Raw genomic sequence first — 10,388 nt, 5'->3', positions numbered from 1 at the left:
TTTGAAATGTTTTCTTTCTCTCCTCAATGGGGTGATAAAAAGTGAAATCCTTTTCCCTCCTCGTCTAGAATTGTTTTACAGTTATTCATGCGAGGCTTTCGAGTTTTCTAAATTTTCATTTCGTTCTTACAGTTATATATTCTTAATTGATTAAAGTTTGAATTTATCCTACTTGACTAATATTATTTTGCTCTATACTGGAACTGGCTATAGGAATAAATGCAAGAGTGTGCATGAAACTATCGACACATTTGAGTACCGATAAGAACCCTATTTACCTTAAATGGCAATGAAAGGTGGCGCTGGAGAAGTTTGGTTCCCGAGATGGTAGATTTGCCCTTGCGCATTATATAAGCTTCGAGGACGCGCGATTCCTTCGTGGCAGTATATCATCACTAGCACGCCGCCAATTGTGGTTCGAAAACTATACTCGCGGTGAACTTTCTGTGGCTATGAAAGGAAAGCTAAGGGCGCGTAGTTGCTGCGCATATGTTAGCACGCAAAGTAGCCCGGCAGCGTTTGGCAGCGCTTTTGATTGATCGGAACAGACGCTGAATAGACGGAGCTTCCACGTGCGACGGTTTCGCGTTTGCCCAAAGGCGGAAGGGAGTGTCCGCAAATAAGTAAACCCTAACAGTGAGTGGTGTGTTCTGTCTTATTTCTCACTTGCTAATAAGGAGCTTATGTTCTCTCTTCCCCAGCCTAAACTAACGTGAAATTAAACGCGGCACTCTTTTCAGAAGCGCCCTCACTTGTGCGCGCTTTGCCTGTGTAGCTTTCCCTTCATAGCCACAGAAAGTTGCCCGCGAGTACAGCAACCTAAAGGGGGGGGGGGGTACGCCAAAAATATAACATAAACACACAAATGGAAATCGTGCGGTCAGAGAACGAGCCCACATAAAAATATGTGAAGACGACGTGGTATAGACAAGCGAAAAAGATGTTAGTAAATATATGAAAAGAAAGATAGCCTTATTAGAGACAAAAAAAGCGCATGCGCCTTACTGCAAGGAATTTAATACGCGATGACCATGCATATTTTATTTAGAGGCAGAGGAAGGATAGTTCAATGTAAAATGCCGCATGAAGAGCCTTGACAAGGAATAGAATTCTTGATTGGTTCGCCTGGCATGCTCCAGATGGGCATGATGAAAAATGAAATGATATGTGCAATGCACGTACCAAATACGCAAGAAAAACAAAAGACTCTTCTGCTGACGTTTACATCGTGCGCCACGTCGTCCATGTGTTCCGGCGGAGAATGCGCTTTGAAGCATGCGATGAGGCACGCTGCCCGATCCGCCATGTGCTTACACGTGCGCAGCCTTCGAATATATTCGTCACTGAAATGTGTAGCAACCTTAACGTAACACGGTCTCAGTTTGGTAAAGATGTTCTTTGGCATGCCCCTATATATATGCAGGAAAGATACGACGAACATTTAGGAAGACTTATTTACTGAACGTTTTCGGCATGTGGACCAGCCTTCGTCAGAGTACTCGGACGCCTGTACACTGACGAGGGCTGCTTCACCGGCGGAAAACGTTCCGTAACTAAGTCGTCCTAAAATTTCGTCGTCTCTTTCCTGCGTATGTTACGTCGGGTCCTGCGTGCTGAACATTGAAAAAACCCCATGTATATATATATATATATATATATATATATATATATATATATATTTATATATATATATATATATATATATATATATATATATATATATATATATATATATATATATATATATATATATATATATATATATATATATATACGAGAGATAAGCTGGGAGGTCGGGCGGAGTGAGTGTTCTGACTCGCTATTCGGTGTTTGGCAAAGGGAATGGGTGTAGAATGAAAGAATAGAGAATATTTTGTTTATGAGGAAGACTGTGGTGGTGAAAACCTTGCATGCTACAAGAATCTTTAAAGTCTCTTGTCCAGTCCGCTCTCATGCAAAACTTTGTTGAGAGCCTTCAGACTATCAGGCTGATCAAAACGGCAAGTTGGGCCAGTTGGGTGTTGTCTTTGTCTTGGGTGCGCTGTTACAAACCTTACCATGAATATCAGGCTGATGACGAGGATCAGGCGGAGGTTCCAACAGAAGTTTTTCAGTTAATGGTGCCATGACATTTGACAAGGTGTCTGTGGCCCTGTCCGTAGAATGCAGCAGCGCAAACGGTTTTCATTAAGCTGCCCACTTCCACCCTGCTAGTTAAAACGTGGCTTCAGGAAAAAGGATTATACACACCGTGAATTACAAATTGTAGACTTGCAATAAACCCGAGATAGTCGAACATTGCTTTATTTTTGTCGTGACGCATTCCATTTTTGGGAAACTTGAGAAGAAACATTAAAAAGACCTTCCGCTGACACCTTATGGTATTCGGTCCCTTCCTTTCAAAAAGACAGTCGGTAATACATCATATAATTTGTTTATCTTATTCGGTCTGCATTCATTATAGAGAACCCGCATAATCAAAAGACATGCCGAGGCACCTCGCTTGAGAAAGTCTGATTCTCGAGAAGAGGCTGCTCAAGTGCGTAGTGCGGTTGCAACATTTGACCCCGTTCCGGAATGAATTTCGCATTTGGACGCTTGTGTTTGACCGAATTTCGAATTCTTATTGGACTGCGTAGCATGTGTCCATTTATTTTTCATCTATGTCGTAATGCAATGTAAGAATTTTCGAATGACGCTACTCATAATTCATGCAATAAAGAAAAGAAAAAATATAGCAACGGTGACGGATTGGTTAGCGCGTTCGGCTAAGGAAAGGTTGTAATAGCAGTGGGGCTAAGGATCATATCCCCACTGTGGCCACTTTTTCTTACGTCTTTCTGATGACATCGAGGTCGCACAATGAGCCGACTAATGCTTTCGCAGTAAAAAAAAATAAATAAATAAAATGTTCGGCAGCATTTGCACTCCTCTAACACGTGAAGGCGAATATCCACTGTTCACTTGGTTATGCGCCATCTCGCCTCGTCGCGTTGCTGCGTTCACCGTTCGGCTTCATTGGCTCGTTTTCTACGCTTAGCTCTGGCTGCGCGCACTCGTATAGTGGGGTCACACTCGTGCCAACGACGTTTCTCTTCGACTTTACGCTTCATCCTCTCAGCAAGGGATTGAAATGTATGCTGTTATTTGTGTTTTATGGGTGATGAGCTATTACAGTTTTTCTTGCTAGGAGGGGTATGAGCCATTGCTGATGATGATAGTTTTTGTACCATTAGACCGGACGACGCTTCATCTTCAAGGCCATCGGGGGTGTGAGCCAGTTAAGGTATTCGCCTTAAAAGGGAATAAAGGAATAAAGGATGTGGTAGAGATTTCGGATGTCCCAACTATAGCTAAAACGAAAGATTACAAAGGACCACCTTGACGTGGCACACCTGTGCTCTCTGGCACTTTGGAGAGTTTTGCGCGCTTGTGGTGAGAACTGTAGCTGATAGTGACAGTGATGTTAACCTTAGCTGACCGTGTGCGAAGCTCTCCATTCAGAAAATCGTGATCCATTCAGCAATACTCTTCTAAAAAATGATGCTTTAGAATATTCCAAGAAAGACAGGTTCTGAGAAAACACGGCGAAAGCATGTGAGAGTGGACGAATGCACTTATTTCTAAATTTTATTTAACTGTGAAATCTACAGAACCTAAAGGTGCCCTCGCGCTCTCCCCCTTCTCGCTCAGTGCAAATTTCAGTGCAAGGCACGGAGTTAATGCACGTCAATCTTGGAAGTAAATGTACGCAAAAAGTGTTGTGATCAGCTTTCTTTTATTTCACATTTCAATTTATTTTGATGGTACTCGAACGGTTAATGTCTGACGCAAGATTTCAAACCCCGGCACCTATGTTCTTCAAAACAGTCGGGCGCCCCAACAACGAACCTCTCTACAACAAAATGACGTGTATAACTACACAATAATTTTGTCGCTGTTATATGCCAGCTACACAGTGTGCGATGTTTACAAAAAAGTGGACTTGTATAATGAATGATTTCGGAGTTCCCAAGCACTTCGTTATAAGGGCGCACGACTTTATAAGCGGATCAATTGAATATGTAGAGTACAGTATGCCGTTAATAGACCAATCTCAGCGACCAATCTGCGCATGCGCAGGTATTGCGGCGCTGGCACTGCCACCGTCTTGGTTGTACACAATTGGTGAACCACACTATCGCAGTCCCCGCCCGTTGGGTACTGCGCACGAGCATCCCGATATCTCTGTCACTCCACCACCGCGAAAAATTCGTCATCTGAGTATTTTAAGAAAAAACATGAGATGTTCACTGCAGCGTGCGAAGTGAACGCTCAAAAGTGCCTGCTGCTCTTTCATTTCATTTTTTTCCCGCTGATTAAACGTTGAGTATCGTATTTGTTCGAACTATGTATGTAGTACATGCGGTCGTTTTGTGTTACTATTTTTGCACATGCATCTCGGTGACTGCAACGTTATGTTTACTTAGTGACGGACAAAATAGGATTTCTGTACCTGCTGGAGACAGGTATGAAAATACGGCGCCGAAAGTTTCCTGCCGTAATGATGCTTACTTACATAGGTTCCGCGCAGAACTTGCAGACTTCGGTAACAGCGTTATCTAGTTCTTGGGTAAGCTAGGTGGCGTTTTTTATTTGCATTCGTGCGATTGGTACGGTTGCTGCTTCGAAAAATTCGACTGCGTGGCGTGAGGTGAGCGTCCCATCTTTTGCGCACGCGAATAAGTGCCACTCTCCATTATGAGCAGCCATGATATACTTTTATCAGTGATTCGCACTGGTTGATTAAGCCGCGTGTAAGGACCTAGAGTCAACAAGTGCCGCGCTAGCGTTCAAGTCGCAAGCGCACACAGTTACCTCAGAGCAGCCTATTTTTTCAGCGAAAGCTGTATATGACTAACCTTCCGTAGTTTTTTCGGCGTCCGGCAACAGAAACGGACTTAGCCTTCTTTAACAAACCCATACGGATGTAGTGCGGTGGTGCAGATGCCAAAATGCGGAACCGATTAAAATGCTCGCCGTGAACAATAGCGTAACATCAAGGTTATCGCAATATATAAGTAAGAGAGGTATCGGTGCTAAAGACAGCTGCGTTATCGATGGGGTGGACGCGTATAGTTCGTACACCCAAAGAACAACTTGCGTATGAGGAGCGCCGGAGGGAACAGCAACGAGAATGTAAACGGCGACGGCGCGAAACGGCTACCAACAGAGAACGTTCCCGCGATGATGACCAAAAACAACAATCGCGAGCCCGGTACCTCCAAACGAGCAATGACGCCAGACTCGCAACCCAAAAAATGACAACCATTCCACTCTGTGAAGATGGAATGGCAGCGAAAGCACTTTGCCTTTCGTTTGAGACCTTAGAGTATCGTCAGGTTTGGCTGCTATTGCATCTTCACAGAGTGGAGTGGTTGTCAGTTTTTCCTCTCCATAGCAGCTGCTGTGGTTGCAGATCAGTTTTAAAACTATCTTCTACTAGACTGCATTATTGTTGCAACGCACTCATGCAATGGCTACGTTTCAAAATGGTCAACGTTTTCCCTGTGATTACTCTTAATTGCGTTGGATTCATTTTTCATTATCAGTGTCATGCTGTACCCGTCCTATATTTTACAGGCATGTTTTTTCACTGCTATAATATCATACCCTTAATTGCTGTTTCTTTAACCTCACTAGTTTTTTATGGTCTTTTGTAATTGCTACCTTAGAATTTTTTTCTTTATTACAGGTTTCTCTGTGTACTTTATGTGCGCCCTCCCTCCCATTATATTAACCATCTTTGTGTCTTTTGGGAATGTTTATGTAATACATGAGAATGTCTATACAGTAAAGCTAATGTCAGCAGTAGTAAAGTAGAGGTACTGTCATCAGATTAGCAGTAGAGCGTGACACCAGAAAGAATGGATACTGATAGGGTACAAACATAATGCAGTGTAGCCATTTAATGTTTTTGATACATGTAGCTGGTGCTTTAGCGTGGCTCGTGTGTGGACTGTGGGGCACAGATTGACTCGTACTACAGGAACGCAGCAGGTGAATCGTCTCATCGCACGATGGCTCCTCACGAGCCAAATATTGTCAAAAATAATTCGGAAACAGGATGCACAGGCACTCCGGGTGGCTGGAGCGTCCGGATGACTACAGGTACCAGCATGCACCATGGTAGCGGTGGCGTCGTGAAACTGGCCGGTTGCATTGAGATCGTTCTATTAGAACACTAACGTGTGGCTCTCACTTTACTGTCGCTCTAGCCGCGAGCGCAGGCAAAAGCTGTGCCAAGGAGTGCAAAGATGCGTAGAGTGGTGCGAACACCGCCAATCATTCGCGATCTCCTGCAAATCAGGGTGATGGCGCACATTCTGAAGGAAAAATTTCACGCGTGATATAGTCCCATGTGTTCCATTTAACAGTGGAACGCATTGCACAATGACCGAATTATGGCACCACTTCTCAAGTATTTTCTTTCCTTGCTAAACTGACTTTTCTCGCAATGTTTACGAATTGGGGCCCGTTTTACGGTTTTACGAATGTTGCATAAAACTTCATGAAAAAGAAGGTCTGTTTGCGAAAAAAAATTTCAGGATATTCATGGACGAGATATGAAAAAAAGGGAGATATAAAAAAATCATTGCAATAGAGAAATTATGTGGTACCTGCGTCTCCTTGAGGCAGTACAAGACGCCTTATACCACTGAGGCACTTCATTTGAGCAAGTTTATTCCGTCTAGTTCCTGAAGTAGGCAAAATCGACAATAGCAAAGTCGCAGACTAAATGAGCACGATCTAACGACAATGTGTCGTGTTAGTCTCTGTTGTTCCATGTTTGCTGCTGCTTGTGGAGCAGCAATTTGAATTTAAATCAATGATAAATTGCGTAAAGGCCAGGAAAAGTGTCTTCTCATGGTGAAGTTCTTAGTGCAAACGTTGCGTTCGTGGCATTTTTCTAACAAATTTTAAATCTCCCCGGCTGGCATGTATGTATGCCTTTAGTGTCCAATGCTATAATCATAGAATCACAGACAGCAACATTCAAGCGTATAGTCACCTGAAGCTCTATTTTAAGTCATTTCGCCTTACTTTCGACGTTACACCACGCTCGCATAATTGAATTATTTTAAACACATTTAGAAGAAACGTGGCCGACGTAGTTTGGAGAGTTTCTTTTGTCATGATGTTACTGGAGAATAGTGAATTTCTTTGGAACGCGAATTTCACTCAGCGTCAGGTAAAGACCTGGCGCATCTAGTTCGACAATGTTCCTCACTGCCACTAAAGCGTCTTTAGTGAAAGGTAACTAGACTTTCGGAGAAACTTGATTCCTACTGTTAATAGCCCCAAAGTAAGCCTCAGACAAGTAAAAAGTGATTAAAAAATATCGAACTTGCGTTTGGGAAATTAGTTTTCGTGTTTCGCCTCATCTCGTACGATAAATTTGATCTGAGAGACGTACTGGTGTTAATTGTTCACTAGTTTCACATTCGAAAGTATAGCCTTGAAGAAGCAGCTCGCCTTCACAATGCGCCTTGTTCTCTAACAATGAACTTGCCGAATACACTTCTACAGGCAGGATTTTCGGAAGTTTCGTCACCATAATATGTCCGGGAGAAGAGGGGGAGGAGGGGCAGGAGGGGGTGTGAAGGAGCGCTATGCCAGGGGAACAAAGAGTTTCTTTTCATACGGCTCGAACGACTACGTTGTGCCACGGGCGCATGGAAGAATTATTAAATATTCTCTTTGCGATATTCTCTGAACACATATTTATGGTAATTGTATTCTTTATATCTCTAAGTACGTGGTCACTTTTTGCGTAGCACACTGATCTCATTTCCCCTGAGCATTAATAAGTTGGATGGACACAATTCGGACGCGGCACGACAGTGTCAGCGCTGCGCGCGTATTGACTGCTCGTGCAGGTTTTCCTCGGCTGCGCCCTGAAAGGTTGCGCTGGTAACACATGGCATGGTCGCATCTAGGCGTCTTCTTTTCCGGTCGCAAAGCCGTCTGGCAGATCACTAATGGTGATGATCAGCGACAGTTTTGTCGATGGTTAGTGTTATGCGTGCTAGTGAAATTGAACAAATCTCTCAGGCGAAGCTTGGGTCTCTTAGGATTTCCTGGAGCTCTACCACAGCCAACAATATCAATTCTAAGGTTCTTAGGTTAACGACATATTGTAGCCCGAAGGCAAAATTACAAGAACTGCGCACAGACACACGTGACAGGTGCTAGTAACTGCTTGCTTAGTAATAGCGCCCGTTTCGTGTGTTTGTCTGCCTCCTTTGTGTTAGTGCCTTCGTGCCACAATACTGGATTAAGTATGCACGAAATAGCCCAACAACAAATCCAGCTTCAGACTGCACTTGGGTTGTGAAACCAGTATGACAAATGACAGCATTGTTAAAAACTTGGATCTTCACGCAGATTATTTAGGGTCATCTTCGGGGGAAGTTGGTGCTGTGCGCCTTTACAGTTACTCTTCGCACTTCACGCATATGTGGCTTGAGTATAGTGTCAATGTGCCACTCTTTTTCATTGTAGCTATTGCTTTGTGCTCTTGAGTCATGGCTCGTTTTATTTGTTGGGACTACTTTTATGCAGAGATGTGGAACCTAAACCTCGGTACATTGGGGCACACTGCTCTGCGGCAACTTCAGGTTAGTGAAGCTGAAATTTAAAGACACCTTCAGCATATTTAGAACTCCACGTTTAAAATAAAGCCTTTATAGAGAAGATTAATGCTAGCTGGGCACGTGTGAAAGTGACGTATAGAAACCGTGATGAGTTGCGGAGCAGTGTTGCAATATGCCGCACATTTAGTGAGCTTCAGAAGGCCGATCTATAGAGTGTGAAGGCGAAGTTGGATTAAGTTGAAAACCGGAGTTGATGCCACAATTTGATATTCTTTGGAATTAAAGGTAAAGAACGTGAGTCACAAGTGAGTGAGTGAGTGTGAACTTGCCAAAAAAAAAATACTAGTCAAGCATTCCTGTGCAAAGTGAGAACCTGAAAGGGCACAGAAATCAGCCTCAATGAAGATCTTAAGCTTTAGCTGAGGCAAAAACGAAAGAAAGAAATATCATGGCAATGCGTTCATGCACATCGTGATGTAGCTCATGAGTTGGGGGATAATAATGCGACAAGTTCTGTAAGAGTATGAGGTATGTGTATCACGAGTCACGAGGGCTTGTGAGGTGCGGAACGGGACAGAGTGATCTGCAAAATTATTCCGTAGCTGTATTAGTCGTTAAGTGCAGAAGCGATAAAGCTAATATAGATGACATAAGAAACTTCATTGGAAGGACTGAACAATGCATCTCTCTTGGTGCAACGTGGTCGTTAAGCAGCGATGAGGATTTTCTGCAAATTATGTGGCTTATTAAAAACATCGTTATTCTGACGGCGGAAACGTTTTTATTCTCGTGAATAGCTCTCTAAAAACGCAACGGGTAGCAAATATAACGTTATGTTGTAACCCCCATGCTGCGGGCGAGTGGCACCGTATGTATCTTCCGGTATGCCAGATCGTTCCGCACTTGATCTATTGAGTACTTGAGTTTTCAAGTGGAGCTTGTATTGCCTCAGTCGTGTCGGCCTCGGTGTTGCTGTTGCCGTGCGGAAAATACTAAGGCGCCAGTAAATAAAAATTGCTTCTCGGGCGGCGAGACCACCACGTTAACTGATTCAGCCACTGTCGGTTAATTATATGCAACCTTTAGAGCGGGATTACATGCATGAAGATGTAGACGCAGCGCAAGGCGCGAGCCAATCACAAGCGTCCCCTCCCACCGGAGGAGCGAAAAGGCGTGATCGCATGTTCGCTCGCCTCGCGCCCGCGGTTTCCTGCCAGTTCAGACCCGGCAGTCAGATGGGGAGGCCGCGTTTGGTTCGTTCTGCCGAAGAGCAGGCTGCGTCGAAGGAATGGCAGCAGAAATATGCCGCGCGTCGTGAGTTCGGCCGAAGAACAGGCGGCGTTTGATAAACGCTGCCGGGAACTCGCTTGAGTAAGGACTCGTTCTCGACGTGCCGATTTCGCCATGATGGAGCACGAAGCCAAGGCATTACGACAAAGAAAAGAAGCGGATTCCAAGCTTCGCTTGCACCCCTCTTCACACTAGTGGAAGGGTGGTGAAATTTTTTAAATATGTGTGCATATTATTTACTTTGACATTGCTTAAGGTATACGTTTCTTACTGGACGATTATGTGCCTTATAGAGCGGTTAATGAGCCTAATGAGAACGATGCCCCACAACTTGTGCTACAATTTGACGGTGCAAAAATGAGCTCTGTATATGAATGCAAATAGCCTTGAGTTTACTTATCACAAGGTCAGAGGTGGCATCGTCATATCGACTGTGCAACAGCAAAAGCTTGTCGAGTAGTG

Source organism: Dermacentor albipictus, chromosome 1 (genome assembly GCF_038994185.2).
Source record: "Dermacentor albipictus isolate Rhodes 1998 colony chromosome 1, USDA_Dalb.pri_finalv2, whole genome shotgun sequence".
In the NCBI taxonomy this organism is placed as follows: domain Eukaryota; kingdom Metazoa; phylum Arthropoda; class Arachnida; order Ixodida; family Ixodidae; genus Dermacentor; species Dermacentor albipictus.
The sequence above is the reverse complement of the archived record's forward strand: the minus strand, read 5'-3'. Positions refer to the sequence as shown.